Source organism: Triticum aestivum, chromosome 5B (genome assembly GCF_018294505.1).
Source record: "Triticum aestivum cultivar Chinese Spring chromosome 5B, IWGSC CS RefSeq v2.1, whole genome shotgun sequence".
Taxonomy (NCBI): domain Eukaryota; kingdom Viridiplantae; phylum Streptophyta; class Magnoliopsida; order Poales; family Poaceae; genus Triticum; species Triticum aestivum.
In genome coordinates, this window is record NC_057807.1 from 411,161,382 (window position 1) to 411,177,539 (window position 16,158).

Below are 16,158 nucleotides of genomic sequence, written 5' to 3' on the forward strand. Positions count from 1 at the left end.
GTGATCTAGTGTAGCATAAATCTCTGAGTGGAAGTTCAACTTTACAGTCTCCACTGAACACCAGTATATAAACAATGTTTTGGAACTAAATGATGAGATGTGCCGATGAGACTTTGTGGGGGATTGTTGCAATTTTTCTAGTAGGCCTTTGACCCAAAGCCCAACTAAAATTCTGAAATTCTCTTGGCCCATTCATGCACACATGTGAGTGGAGTGAGTAAGACTAAAGTCTAGTCCCACCACAGAAGTTGAGAGGGAGTTGCACCTTTTTATAAGGTGAGCTCTTCTACCACTTGTATGAGCATGAGAAGAGGAGACCTACACGCGCGCTCCTCCTCCTCGCTCGCCTCGCCACGCCTCGTCATGACGCGCCGCGGGTTGCAGGATTGAGCAGAGCCGAGGACAGAGCTATGCACGTTGTCTATATTTTTGCTGCTCGGAAAAATTAATGAGTCATTAATTAATAATTAATGGACGCGTTAATTACTGAATCGTTTCCGATTCTTTTAGATCGCGACTCGGGCGTGGGGTTACTCCCACGACCTACCCGGCCCGCACTATATAGTCAGGCAGACGTCTACCATAGCCGCCGCCATTTCGTATGGTTCGCACCACCGTTCTAGACAATTGCGCCGCCACGCAAGTCTTCTCCATCCCTCCTTCCGGCGTGCACCGCGAGAAGGGACAGATGCCTCCGGAACCCCGCCACTTGTGATCCTGTACGGGAGAGGGGCGATCAGGTTTTTGGGGAGCGCGCTCGCGCGACTACTGGCAGCGACGACTTCAACAACGACGATTTCTTCCCCGGCCTCGGCAACCTCATCCTCAACAACATGGCCGAAAACATCAACGCCGGCGGTGCTTGTCCCGCTGCACCGTATGTAATTATATCCTTCTTGTTCGAGATCATGGTAGAATTCATATTTCTAGTATGTGTTCTAGATGTGATCTGTTCATCTACTATGCTAGTTCAAATGATTAGTTTAGTCTCTGCTAGTGCTGTCATGATTTATTTTCTATTTATTCGGATTAAAATTCGTAGTAATTTGCTCATATATTCAACAGTACACGGACAGATTAGCCAAAGCTCGTTCAGCCCGGTGCGTACCATCACTTAGATGGATGTGCAGCTCACTTTCATTCGTCATGCTCGGACGACCCGCCAGGTAGCCGGTACAGTAGCATCATTTTTTTGAGCATCAGTACAGACACAAGCGCTCATATACACGCGCATACACTCATCCCTATGAACGCACACACGCACACCCTACCCCTATGAGCACCTCCGAAAGACTGAGCCGGCATATCATCTTGAGATTTACGAAGCCACCGTAGCCGCCTCGTCGTCGACGGAAACGTCTCCTCCCACTGAAACCGCATTGCCGGAAATCCTGAAATAAATCCAGGAATAATGCGAGCACCAGGATTTGAACCCTGATGGGTTGGGAATACCACTGCCCACCTAACCATCTCAACCACAGGTTGGTTCGCCGGTACAGTAGCATCAAGGGTGCGTGTTGCAGACGAGCAGTCATGTATCCATACGGCCTACCGTGTACAAGTATGCGCACGGCGTGAACAGTACAAAGCAGAATAGTCGTCCATCGTGACGCGCTCTATGCCCGTAGACTTGTATGTACAGCATTTGTAGATGTCGCACGATATATGCAATGCATGGTACAACGCAGGCGCACTCGTCCGTCATATCGGGCATACGTACACGCGAGGGGTATGATGCGCCTCGTGATTCACGATACGTGCTTTGCGCTCGCTCGCTCCCTCTCCCTCGCGTCGGCGAGTGCCTGCGTTAAATTTTAACCAAGCGCGAGCGGTATAGGAAATTACAGAGGAGCACCCAGGTGCTCCATACATGCATAAATGTACCGTTGGATCTCATATAGATTCGCGTCTGTCCTAATCAATGCCCTGTATTAACTTTTGTATCCATGAGGTAATTGAACCGAAACGTCTCGTATATGCCAGTGGGTTTCCACTTGCGTGGCCCACCTACCAGATGTATTCTGTCCCGCTGGGCCGGCCCACCCTGGGAGCATTTAACGCAAGGTTGGTGGGGATCAGCTGATATTTACGCGTCCTGGACACTGTTCCTCTTCCTCATCCTCTTTCCGTTCCCCACTCCTATCCTCTCAGATCTAAACTGCCAATACATCCGCTCGCTCCCTGTACCGGCCGGCACCGGCGCCCGTCGACATGTCTGCCTCGTCCTCGACCTCACAGTCCCTCGCACCCATCCTCCAAGAGCAGCCTCCTCTTCCTCTCATCCGTTGCCCCTGGTGCCACAACGGCGACATCGAGTGGTGGGTTTCCCGGACTCCCAAGAACCCCGGGAAACACTTCTACAAGTGCGAGCGTCACTGGGTTAGTGAATACTTTTCCTGTCCCGGATTGATCATGTTATTCGAAGGGAAACTCTGCATGCCGGTCACTGCAGATCCACCCCACCCCGCACATAAACATCGATGGATTCGGGTGCGAGCCGGTCACTGCAGATCCAGCACGGGCTGAGACTTTGGGGATGAAGGTCGGCGACTAGGCAAGGATCCTCGGCGGCTTGGTGTTGAGTCTTTCCTCGTATTTTCTCTCTGCAAATTTTTGTTTCTCAAATTTTCTCTCTGAGGTGTTGTGATCGTATTTTCTTTCCTTGTTTTTTCTCTGAAAATTTCTTTCCTAAAAATTTCTCGCTGAGGTTTTCTGTTTTTTTCGCCAACTCTGACACCATTCGGTATGCAACGGCGGCGGCCAGCAGCAGAAGTACGCAACGCTAGCCGCTGGGGCAGTGATTGCTTGTGGCGGCGAGAAGCGAGCAGCAGCTGCAGTACGCGGAGCTGGGGCAGGGGCAGCCCGTGTCGGCGAGCAGCGGCAGCCCGTGGCGTCAGCGAGCAGCAAGAAATAGGTGGCACAGACGAGATGGGGAGCAGTAAATCCATGCTGCCAACTCTCAAGGTCCTCCTCATCCTGGGGATCCTCAATCTAGCGCCGTTCTGTATCTCTTCCTGAGGCTCAACTGAACTTGTAAATAAGATCTCTGTAGCTAGCCTAATTCTTTTTTCTTTTTTGCGGAAAATCACCTGGTTAATTGTTACCTGCCCTTCGATCCAGGAAGTTCATGTGAAAATAAAAAGTTCCAGGAAGTTCAGATTTATATGTAGCTTCTCTATCTTCCAAGATGTAACCAGGATATTAAGTTCCAGGAAGTTTACTTAATATCCTGGAAGACAGAGATGCTGGTTTAAGTTTCAGGAGATATGGATTTTTGACTAAGTTGAATTTAATTGTGAGTAAGATGTTTTTTTACTTATAACCAAGAAGCTGGATATTACGTAAACCAGGATATATTTCTGTCTTCCATGGTGTATTTTCTGCCTTATAACCAAGAAGTTGGATATTGAGGAACAACCACGTATCATGTTTTTAGGTTTCTTATTATATCCCCAAATGTTATGAAACATTTGTCTTGGCAACTATCAGAGTCTCCCATAATTAGGTACTCAAATGAATCGACTCTCGTCCATCATAAACGAGATGCATTGTTCAACGGATTTAATGAAAGTCCTAAACTGAATTAACGGGAAGCTTCCTTTTTACTCATTTCCATTCATTATGACTAGCAACACCTGGTGCTGAATTTGAATTAATTCGGTCACGGCAGTCTGCACCACACATTATTATTGCCGTTCTTAGGTGTCGTAGAGTACAACCATCATTTAAAGATGGGCCCACCGGTGATAGTATTGAGCGGATGTATCCAGGGGTACCTCTGAATTGTAAAATGATTTCAGCATTTAATGTCTTGAATTGGTTAAAATAATGTGAGGCATAGATATCGGTGGGGGGAGCACCTATGTGCTACAAATCCTCATCCGAGCGGTATACTGTTAGGCTAGTCATAGTAGGGATAACTAAGGTAGTAATTTAACACATCCCAAGACAATTTTGTTTATGTCCGACATAATATTTCTCGAGGCAAAATAAGTCTATGAGTTAATAAATGAAGCCATCTATGACACTACTATTATGTTACTTTGCACTATGGAGGTAGTAATTTAGACTAGTCTCATATGCATGATACTAGTAGTATAAGTTACTCCTCACTATGACCAGCCTTACTAAGGGGGTGTTTGGTTCAGGGACTTTTTAGTCTCAGAGACTAGAAAAAATACTTAAAAAGTCCCTAGGAACCAAACGAGAGGGACTTTTTCCACAGGAACTAAAAAAAATTCTACTGAAGAATTTTTTTTATTAGTCCCTGGGACTAGAAAAAATACTAAGACTTCTGAACCAAACATCCCTAAAACTTAACCAGGCATATGGGCCGTTGGTGCGCAGCTAAAGCCACTCTCGTTATCCACAATCTGCCGAGCAATGACATGCACGCAGAGTGAGGAGTGAGCAACTGCATGCACAGATGGACCCACGGCCGCGCGCGGCGCGTCAGGCTTGTCACGCCAGCCGGGGCAACGTCAATTATTGTTGGAGTCATGTAGCAATCACGACCTCACGCCGACGGACTGGACACTTAAGACGGGCACGGGCGCAGACGAGCAATGCTATGCGGACGACAATTTTTGGATGATTTGCAGACGACGATCAAATCCACAAAGGAGCAGCGGCCGCTTGATTCTTTTGTCGTGCACAGATCGGCCAGGGCACATCGTGTGTAGAGCAATTTCGGGCGCAGACTGTGAGACAGAGAGAGGTCGCAATACCCAACGGGCTCGTAGCCCGTGCGGCCGTGCGTGCCCTCCTAGCGACGAGTGGTGGTAGGGGCCACGGCCGCGCAGGTGACGCACGAGGCGTGGTCTCGAGTGGGAGCAGGCGGCACGCGGGCCCGCCGGCGATTAATAAGCGCGCATGTCATTTGGCCCGCCGGTCGGTGCCGCAGGACGACTCGACGGTACACTGTAGAGAGGAGCGACGGCAGCATGCGGCTACGTGACGGGGCCGCCGGGCTAGCTAGCTGCTGCTGGCACTGTTGCGGCATGCCGTGTGATTCGCGCCCTCCTCCGCCGCTGGCGGATGGCTTGGCGAGCTGACACGCACAGGACAGGACAGGAGCGAGAGCGGGAGCGGGAGCGAAGCTCGTCGCGCGATCTCTTCTCCCGTCTCGCCCGCGGTGGCGCATGGGCGGTCCCATCGCAGTTGCTTTTATTGGGAAGGAAGATCTTTTGGGCACGATTCGCTCCCCCGTTCCATCCATCCGTCAGGTCGGGTTCGACTCGATCGGCAACCCTCCCCGGCTCCGGAAGCCAGTTGTAGTGCTCCCTGCTAGTACTGCACTGCAGTCATGGGCGTAAAAAAGGCAACGGTGTGGATCGGAGCATGCGTCGACATCGCCTCCAATCATGCAAAAGGTTTTCTTTTGTACAGGGATATATATATACTCAACCCTCAGCAGCATAAATGATAACTTAAAATTCAAGAGGAAAGAGGAAGGGAAACTCGGTACTCTGGTCCACAACCACAAGTAGCGTGTGTGGCGTGGCCGGGAACGATGGAAAGCAGAGGATACGGCCATGTCTCGCTTCCAGGAACAGCAGCGGCAGCCATGCGCGGGCCTTGACAATGATACTACTACCTGTCGCTATTGGGATGCAACCACACAGCACGGCAGCAAAGACGCATGGATGGACCGTCGACTTGTCGCGGCGCCACTTGATCGAGACAAGGCGCAACAGCCAAAGGAAATATTGTCGCGGACGGTCACGTTTCAGTGTGAAAAATACTACGTACACTGCAGCAAAGTTCTTGCCCGCATGTTTTCAGTTTGCAACCACGTTTGGAAGAGTGCCGGTTAGGTGGCCAACATAGCATTAGCAATGCATGGACGTCTTGTTGCGAAGAAGCATCCTTTTCCTCCCGGGCCTGGTGTGCTACCAGTAAAGCCAAACCAATGCAAACACACAGCCTGCATTGCACTCGGCTTTTGCATGATTGATGTAGTAGAGCAGAAGATGAAAGACTGATGCATACCCATATGTAGCAGAAGCGAGAGAGGTGAGGCCACTCATGGAGAGCATGCAGAAGCAAGCGACACAGGTCCGGTGCCCCCATTAGCATGTTGGGCAATGGGGAGACGCCGGGCCTGGAGGCAGCACGGAGCGTGCAGCGAGCGCGAGCCTCCTGCTAAAGCATTTATACGTGGCGAACTTCGAGGTGCATGCATGCATGCTTGTGGTGGTACGTGTACTTGCCCGTGATTATGGTGGTACCGGCTGAGATCCCGCCCTACGATCCTCGCAGCACGGTACTGGCCGTTGGCGATTTGCTACTCACGAGTCAAATGGTACGCCTGCTATATGGGTGCATGAGTAATGGCGAATGTGGGGTGTGCAATATGCTCTGTTATAACTGTCCATTACTGGCCTCTTCATCCTGGGCCAGAATCGTTTGGTGGTGGGAAGTTATGGCAAGGCTCGAGGAAGGTCGCCCAGCGCACCGCCCGCACGGCCGAGATCTTCAAGATCTGCCGGAAATTATGGAGCTACAACTGCTGACTAAAGCATGGCTGCATAGCCGCGTACTCCTAGGTGATGATAATGGACCGATGATGTGATGGCCACGCAGGCTTTGCTTAACTGAGGTAGCAGTACACTTCTGTGCTGTACTAGCAGATTCCTGGACGGCATCAATCAACAGAATTAGTCTACAGTACTAGTAGGATTTTGGTTGTCCGTAGGTTGGATTCTTCGTTTTTATGTTTCTGACTGATGATGATGGCGGAAGTAACATTTTTTTTTTTGAGAAACTTTGAAGATGACGTTCTTGTGCAAAAGAACGAGGTAAAAGCCCAACTAAGCCTAGCCCGCTTGCGCATGTGACCCTCAAAGGACGCGGAGCCCGCATTGGCCCGTATCCCGCTTCCCCGGTGTCTCCCGGAGGTCCCACCAGCGGATAACCCGCAATCATGCGTGGACGGGCCCGCAAGTCGGGCTCGGGCCGACAGCACGCCAGGCGCAATCATTAGTACGGTCGCGACCGCTCCGCTCGATCTCGCGATGGGCCCCGCAATTATTTCCCGGTGATTGGCCCGGTTCCGCCTTGCCTCTTCTCCCCTTGACGGGTCAGGTCGGGTCAGGTCTTGCTGGAGAGGGCGGGAACCCGCTAGTAGAGTGTACAGTACGGGCGCTGCGTGGTGAACGTGACGGGAGCGGGTCACGCCTGCTGTGCTCGGCCTGCCGCTGGCGGATGGTGACCGGCAATGGAATCCAATGGCCGCGCCCGTAGCATCGACAGGTCTCCCGTTATTGCTCACCGCCGGTAGTTTCGTTTGTGGGTTGGTTATAGAATGCAGCTGCGGTAAAAACCATTTGTTAAACGGTAACAGTAAGACCATTCGTTAAACCATACGGAGCGTGGCGATGGTTCTTTTTTTCGAGAAACTGCGTGGCGATGGTTTTGTGCATGAGTATTTTCTCAACCTGAATCCGTCGACGTGCAGTGTCAGTGTCTGCTACCGACCGGTGCTGGTTGCCGAGTGGGCCTCTGGCGCCTGGTCGTCCATGGCCGAGGAATGGCCCCGCCGAGCACGCCTCCGGCCGGGGCAAACCGTTCATGATTGCCCTCGTCATCGTCTCGTGCACCGTTGCCTCATCATCACTCTTTTTTCTCGCGGCATGCCCTGGTCGGCTGAAATTATTCGGTGGACATTTTTCACTCACGGGCCAGCGGTGCCGTGCCAGTTTGAGTATGATCCATGCATGCTGCCTGCCTGTTCGCGTAAGCATACATGACTATCACTACAGCATATTCTAGTACTAGTTGGACTACCTATCCCAAGGTCTACACAGATGTTTCAGGCTAGACCAAACTCAGTTTATGCCAATTTTTGAACTGATGAATAATAGCGGAAGACGTATTTTTAACGCTTTCTCTTGCGTCTGGGCTTTTGTTGAACTTGAAGGTGAAATCGAGATAGATAGGACGAGCCAATATTCAACGGGTACGAGTTAATATTTCCGAACAATGGCGCGTGGAAGCGTAGACCTCCACACCGGCAGGAACAGTTCCCCGGAGACCAGCCAGGCAGCAAACGTAAAAGCCGAGAGAAGAAACAGCGACGCCCATGCCTGTCGACAACAAGCCCGGGGCGGCATTAACTCCCATGGGAAACCGACTGATCATGCGGAGGCTGTGCGCGCAATCACTAGCGTGGCTCGATCGGCGCCCCGGCCCGCGCGCGCCGGTGCCGCATGCCATGGCAATGGCAAGCGGCACTGTACGTACTCGAGCAGCCAGGACGAGCCTCGCCGCGTGAACACGAACAGCACCTGAGCCACTCGCGTGACGAATCACGAGCTCCCCCCATGCACAATCATGGCCCTCATTATGCCGGGAATGACCCGTGAGGCGCGAGAGCGATGTGGCGAAACGGATCGGCGACGCAACGGCCCCGTCGGTCCCGTCCAACGCGGTGTGATCATCATACAAGCAGTACGGCTACTCCCCGCATTACTAGAGAACGTCAAGCTGCTAAATCATGGCATGCTGAAACATAACCAAGAAAGCATTACTAGAGAACGTCAAGCTGCTAAATCATGGCATGCTGAAACATAACCAAGAAACTAGAAATAGGTTTAACACGGCGGGGAACACATGATTGCGAAAGTCAAACACGAGGATTGGGTTGGTGCAGGCGTGCGTGCAGCGCAGCGCAGCAATCATGTGGATCTCAGCAAAGGAAAAGCTTGAAAGCTGAGAAAACGAAGTGAAGAAGCGAAGAAAGAAAGCGCAGGAAAAGCCTTCGGTGCCGCGGTCGCTTTGACCAGAGAGGCAAAGCTCTCGCGTCAAGTGGAGCACCGCACAGCGCACGCACCGGCACTGGCACTGCGCCGGCGTTTTAATTCGTTCGCCGTGAGAGGACGTGGGTTGGGCTTGCATCAACTCAGCACGCAGCACTGGTGCGCTTGTACTACCAGTTGTGACATGCACGAGACAGAAATATTAGATTGCTCAAGGGGTGCTACGAGAAAGGTTACTTTGTACTTTTCGCATCCTTGCTCGCTCTTTTCCTCTTCCTGGAAAAGCACTCAACTTTTGTTTTGTTGTAAAGGTTAACTAGATTTACGTCAACGTTAAGGGCGCCAGATTACACTAACAACCACATTATTGTAGATCAGGCTCCCGTGGTAGACGGAGACAATATTTTTACTAGAGCAGTCATGTCTAATCACTAAGCTACTACTCCCTTCCTTCTAGCTTATCTAAAAAAAAAGTGTCCTTTTGTTTTATACTCCCTCCGTTCCTCTATGTAAAGTGTATTATTTTCTGTACGGTGATCAAAGCACATAGCTATAAACATGTTACGACAAGATTACCCTTGGCAAATTTGCTTGTTAGTGGCAAGTAAATCAGTTACTCCAGAAAAGTAAGAGATACACGCAATCGACAAAGAGATAGTTTCCTTCTTTTGCTACACGGAAAGATACAAGCAATCATGGGAGAGATACTTGGCTTTTTCTGGAGAGCTAACAAGGGAATTATGTGAAATTAGAAGAAAATGCACATTATATTCTGAAATTTTATCAAAAACAAATACACACTACCTAAAGGAACGCAGCGCGTAAGTCTCAATATTATTGCTCATCACATGCAAAGATTAAAAGAAAACTCACTAGTGCATATAAAATTCTTGGTCAATTATTGGTCACGCATGCATGCATTGCGATTATATTACATTAGTAAACACACTTTTTTGAGAAAAACGAGTGCATTAATTGAGTATTTTTGTAAATTGATAAAACATTTCACCACTTATCATCTATCTTGGTTCATGAGATTTTTAAATTGAGCCATATAAACCGGAAGGGAGGGAGTAACTCAGTCTCAAATAGTTTTGTCGTACTGGCAAAATAAATTTGACAAATTGACATGGCTATGGCCCAATATATTTGCCCAAGCCTCTAGGTGAAAGCAGAGGAAGAGAAACAAGCCTGATTACGTAATGTCGCGCATCATTTCAACTGAGAAGATGTGTTGGCCTTGCTTGGCTGGTGCAAAGCTCAGCAAGATATCATGTGCTTGTGCTTCGATGAGCGCTTCGGCTTGGTGCCAATGTTTGTGGGGCCTTGGCAACTATTTTCTCCCGGGGAGAGAACATAGTGAATTGTTGGACTTTCGCAGGGCCCCTTCATGTGGACAACTTTTTGTGTGGAAACCTTCGTATGGACATTAAAATGTTACTTTTCTGTGGCACCTGCCGCTGATGATGACGCTGCCATGGAAAAAATGACCACGAATATCGAGTAAATCCACATACTTAGGAAGTAATGATGGGTGAAATCACCGTGATTATACTTTCTTGGCAATTTGTGAATTTTGACTGGTGGAAAGACAATGAAGTTTTTTTTGCCATGCCAAATCACCATCAATGATGAAGGCGAATTCTCTCCCTAAAAAAATCACCATGGACAATCACAACCATTAATTAGGACCGTTCTTCTAAAAACGGCCATTGAAAAGACTAATAGATTAAAGACCATGTATGTTATAAATCATGCAACAAAGAAACCAAAAAATATTCATACATAATCTGATTATAAAATAACAATTCATTACCGTAACAAACACACCATATATAACTTATACCAGATTTATTACAATCATGTAGAGGAGCTCGTGTGATCTTTGTATTGAAGAACGTTATAAAGAACATGTCATATAGCTACTCTTATTGACCCATAGTCCAACGATGACCATTCATACATGATCATCGAAGCAACAAGATGTTGTAGATGACTCGCTATAAAAGCATCATGAATATGACAATCATTACATATATGTTAGAGACGTATCAATCGTCAACAAAAATGAAAGTGTTAGTTATCGACCAGAGGGGGTGAATGGAGATTTTTATGGAAGTCTTCGAAGATGCGGAAGCAATAACAGTGAGTAGGAATGCAAAACTTAAGCACAACTAAGCTAGACATGCAATAAGTATGAAGGCAACATCATCAGGACAATAAATATCGTGCAAACAAGATAGGAGAATATGTAAACAAATGCACATACAAGCAAACACACTTAAGTACAACTAGACTGAAGACAAAACAAATCATGACAACATAGAAATACAGAAAGTCTTCAGCCAAGGTCTTCGAGCAGAAAGCAAGCAAAGTCTTGACAACAAGTACGAAAGCAAATGGGGTGAAGTGATAGAACCAATCGATTGATGAAGCTACATGATTTGTTGCACAAATTCCAATTGTTGTGGCAATTATATGTCTGGTTGGTGAGACAAGAGATTTAACTCAGACGACCAAGTCTTCACCTTATTCTCCTTAAGCTAAGGTCATGTAGACCTCACCCAATCACTCATAGTAAGTCTTCAAGGTAGACTTCAGAAACTTCCATAGGCTCGTTCTTTGGCCTTCCACAATTGATTGCTGGAAGCTTAGAACATGACACCTAACCGTATGAAAGATCACAATTTTCAATAGTCTTCGGTTCACTCAGAACAGATTCTTCAGTGATGCTCAATCACTTTGCCTCTTGGGTGTTTGGGTTTCCTCACTTAGGATTCTCTCAAATGCTTCAGAGGCTGGTTGTTCTAAAACAAAACTTGTCATGCAATAACTCGGATCAGCCAAAAACCTTATGGTGGAGAGGTTGGCTATTTATTGTCGGGGTAGCAGCCCGAGGTGATATGGCTGAAATGACCCTGGGCCATTAGCCAAATGGCACATATCCCAATGGTTTGATTTCAAACACAATGTGAAACTTTACTTGGGCTGCAAGTAAAGCCGACTCAACCACTCAAAAGAGATTTTCAATGTCTTCACTGGAAGAATTAGGTTTGGGTCAAGGGCCACGTCAAATATTAACTTTGTTTTGCCTCGACCCCACTTAACACTATGATGGTTCCCATGACTCATTCATGAAGAAAATGAAACTACCAAAAGACTAAGTCTTCGTGTTCAAAGTCTTCAAGCAAAGTATTTATGAGACACCAAAGTATTCAATGTCTTTGGACATTTTAGGGGTCGTCTTGAATGGTTAAACCAAATCTCGATGGACTTTCTCCTTTGTTATCTTGTTTACACTCACAAACACATCACTCCCTAAACCAAGTATATCGTCAATACACTAAAACCACAAAGAGGGGCACTAGATGCACTTAGAAAAAACCTGCTTGCCTAGGGAAGCTTTGGATTCTCTCACACCCCTCTGGTAAGATGACCTCTCAATGAGATCATTTTTCTTTTCTTTATCCACTTCTATTCCTATACCAAAAATATCGTGACCAAGGATTATTCTTTCAGTTACCCTGAAGTGTCATTTTCCCCTATTGCGGATAAGGTTGGTGTCCTCACATCTGTGCAAAACTTTGTTAAGGTTGTACAAACAATTTTCGAAGGGATTTCCATAGATACAAAGATCCTCCACCAATAATTTCATTATCTCCTCAAAAAAATCAACAGATATAATAATCACACAACATTTAAAAAGTAGCAGGTGCATTACATGACTCAAAAGCCATCCAACGACAAGTATATGTATCATACGGGCATGTGAATATATTCTTTTCTTGGTCTTCCAAATGTAAAACTATTTGGAAGAATCCTGAATATCCATCAAGGTAAAAAAGTGAGAATTCTTAGCAAGTCTTTATCATTTGGATCTCCTTATTCAATTCTTGTAATCAATACATGTTCGATTTCTGATAGTTCTAGTAGGGATTAGTTCATTATTCCTATTACGTACAACCATGGATTCTTCTTCTTTTTAAACAGAGCGAACTAGACTAACCCACTTACTATTAGAGATACTAGAAAATAAATCAACATCGAGTAGTCTTATAAGCTCCTTTCTTACCACCTCTTTGATTCACAATGTTATTTGAAGAAGGTCACAAGACCCCTCAAAGGCCAGTTGTGCAACCAGATGCACAAAAAGGCACTCATGATGCCCTATGAGCTGAAGGCTCCAGTCTTTCTAGCGACTCTAGTCAGAAGATGATGATGTTGCAACTTCTTCCTATTCCAGCTCTTAGATTTCTAGGGCTTGGTAGTTGCCACCTCTAACTTTTGGTGTGCTTGATGCCAAAGATGGAGAGGTGAGTATAGACATGTCTTTATTTAAGGGGGTCAGGTAGTGTTTCAACATTTGAGAGTTAGAATACTCATATTTTTGTTGCAAGATCATGTGTTATCATCTCTTAGGTCATGTAAAGATCATTTCCGTGTTATTTTGTTAGACCTCCTCACACTACTCTTAAACTATACCATATTCATGTTGCACATTATGTAATGTGATGCTATGTTGCTTGTTGCACATGCTATCCTTTTTATGTATGATTTCTTATTGCGTTTTAAAATCATGTAATTTAAATATTATTATTTTCTTTCTATACTTGTTGCACATGCTTGTTGTTGTGTGTGCATCCCCCCCATCACTTTAAAAAACGAAATAACTTGTGAGCCATGATTCCAAATTACAATATGTTTTCATCGTTTCAATCCGTACTTCAAGATCTTGAAAACTAGATCTCATATTGATAGGTGACATATTTTGTTGGGTGAAATTTGTGCTCCCAACTACACTAACAGGTGCTCCCAACGTGAACTAACTCGTGCTCCAACCTAGTAATAACATATGCTTCCCAACTTTGTGCTTGCAAGTACACTAATCTGTGCTTCCCATGAAGTATCACTTGCTCCCACTTAGTACTAACCCGTGCTTCCATCTAGTGCAAACTCGTGCTCTGAATGTCAAGAAAAACTATGCTCCCGCGTGAAGCACATTTGTGCTATCATCATAAACTGAAGTGTGCTCCTAGTTAGTACTAACCTGCACTCCCAATGTGAAGCACTAGTAGTACCACTGCATAAAGCACACTTGTGCTCCATGGAAAAAATATATCAGGGAACGAGAAAACACAGAAAAATTAAACCTAAAAAGCCTTCAAAAAACAAAAAAAGCGTCCAGTGCGCGACACATGGCCACACTGGAATGCGCCGCGTGTAGGGCTAAAGCGTCTTGAGGCTAGGGAAACTACACCCAGGCACCATGGATTTGTTGCCCCCGTTCTCGCAACGAGTGTGGTAGGCTGGGTTGCAGACTTGTGTGCGGGCGTGGCCTAAGCCGGCTAGCATCACTACTGATCCAACTACAAGGCCTAGTTGATGCGCGGGAGCTATATCTCTCCTACCACGAGATAGTACTTGATCTCAGTAGGTGATCGGCAGATAGGCTGGCCCAATATGGGTTATTTTGTCACGGTTTTAGGAAGTTTTTACGACCAATCTTAGAAGTTTTCACGCTGTTTTTTTCTTCTTTATATTTTCTTGTTTTTTTATGTGTTTCTTTATCGCTTTTCTTTGATTTTTATATTTTTTTCATTACATGTCTAGTTTTCAATAAACATTCGACTTTTTTTTGTATACATATGGAACATCCTTTTTGATACATGCTGAATTTTTTTCAAATGCGTCATGAACATTTCTTCAAATACATGTTTTAAACATTCTTAATATGAGTTTAACATTTTTGTCAAATCTGCTTTGAACATTTTTTTGAATGATAAGCAATTTTTATACTACGTAAACATTCTTATAAATTGTAATAACATTTTTTCTAAATTTCATAAACATATTTTTTGCAACGTGTGAACCTTTTTAATTGCCACATACATTGTTTTGAATGGTTGGACACACTTTTCTAAACCTATGCATTTACATTGCATAAACATTACGTAAAATGTGACAAACATTTTGTTGAATGATATGAGACTTTTTTTAATCATGCACACAAATGTTTTACAAATGCATAAACAATTTTTCAATATCTCAATCATTTTTTTACTAACATGAATATTTTTTAATTATTAAGTTGTTTTCAAGGTATGGACATTTTAGATAAATTGCATGAATAAAATTTTGACAGAGAGTTAACATTTTTAGTTACGTGGTGAACATTTTTATTATTTGAATTAAATTAGTATTTGAGGTATACGTGTTTAGAATATTATTAAATATATGAAAAACCAAGAAACAAAGAAGAAAACATTATTTTGAGAAATAGGAGAAAACTAGTTTACATGCCTACGTGTGCGTGCGTGATTATAACTTCGCCCATTTAGGGACAGCCTTAGGCGATGGGACGCTTTGTCTCGCGGGAGTGGCTATTTATATCTACCTGCGATACAGGGAACTTCTATGTGCCGCTCATTGCGGCGAATTGCCGACCCATTAGCGGCACACAGTGAAAAATTCCCAAACTCAATGCTCGAGGGAGGGGTCGAACAAGCGACTTGCTTACGAGCGCGGCTAGCCAATGGGAAAAATGAGCTTTGCTGGTTTAATATGGCCCGTGAAGCTAAAGGTAATGTCATATCCGAACATTTCTTCATATTCCAAAGACGAACATAATTAAAAAAAAGTGATTATTTAAAAGCGAATACTTTTCAAACTTGAAAAGAAAAAATCACGAACAATTTTTTTAATATGTGATTTTTTTAATAAAATAAAACATTTTCTGAAAATCACGAACATTTTTTGAATATCTGAAAAAGAATTTGATAAAGGGAACATATTTTCAAACTGCGAAATATTTTTGGAGACGCGAATAGTTTCTGAATCCATGAACAATTTTTGAATTTTCAAACTCGGAACAAATTGTGAAAATGAGAACATTTTTTGAATTTTCGAACATTTTTTGGGAAAGACGAACATTTTTTCAAACTGTGAAATATTCTTGAAAACAAAAAAGAACATGAGAAAATAAGCAGAAGTAACGAAAAAAGAAGATAAAAAACAAAACCAGTAAGAAAACCGGAACAAGCAGTAAAGAAACATAAAAGGAAAAAGTCTGTTAAACCGAGAAATCTTCCAGAACGGTCCTAAACAAGAATCGTGTGCTAGCGTTCAGTGGTCCGGGCCACTCTGCTCGCGCCTGTGCGATTTGCCAGCAATTTGACGCAGCCTGCGTTATATAGGGAATCCGCGATACAGGGCACAAGTTCACCTGCAGTACGCCGTAAATGGGCCCGCCTAGCATGCGGAGGAGCACCGACTCCCTAGCACACAGTGTTTTCGTTCTTGTTCCTTTCATCTATATTACTAAAATTCAAAAAAACTTTTTCTAAATTTAAAAAATGTTCACACAATGTTAAAAAAAGGTTGTCAACTTTTAAAAACTGTT

The 16,158-nt window shown here is 45.1% G+C and overlaps 1 long non-coding RNA gene across 1 annotated transcript; it reads left to right on the forward strand.

The window, feature by feature from the left end:
- The first annotated feature begins 2,039 nt into the window (after positions 1-2,039).
- LOC123112156 (uncharacterized) lies at positions 2,040-3,293 on the forward strand. The gene is made up of 2 exons (XR_006455194.1): positions 2,040-2,379; positions 2,765-3,293. It is a non-coding gene; the product is annotated as an uncharacterized lncRNA (long non-coding RNA).
- The last annotated feature ends 12,865 nt before the right edge of the window (positions 3,294-16,158 follow it).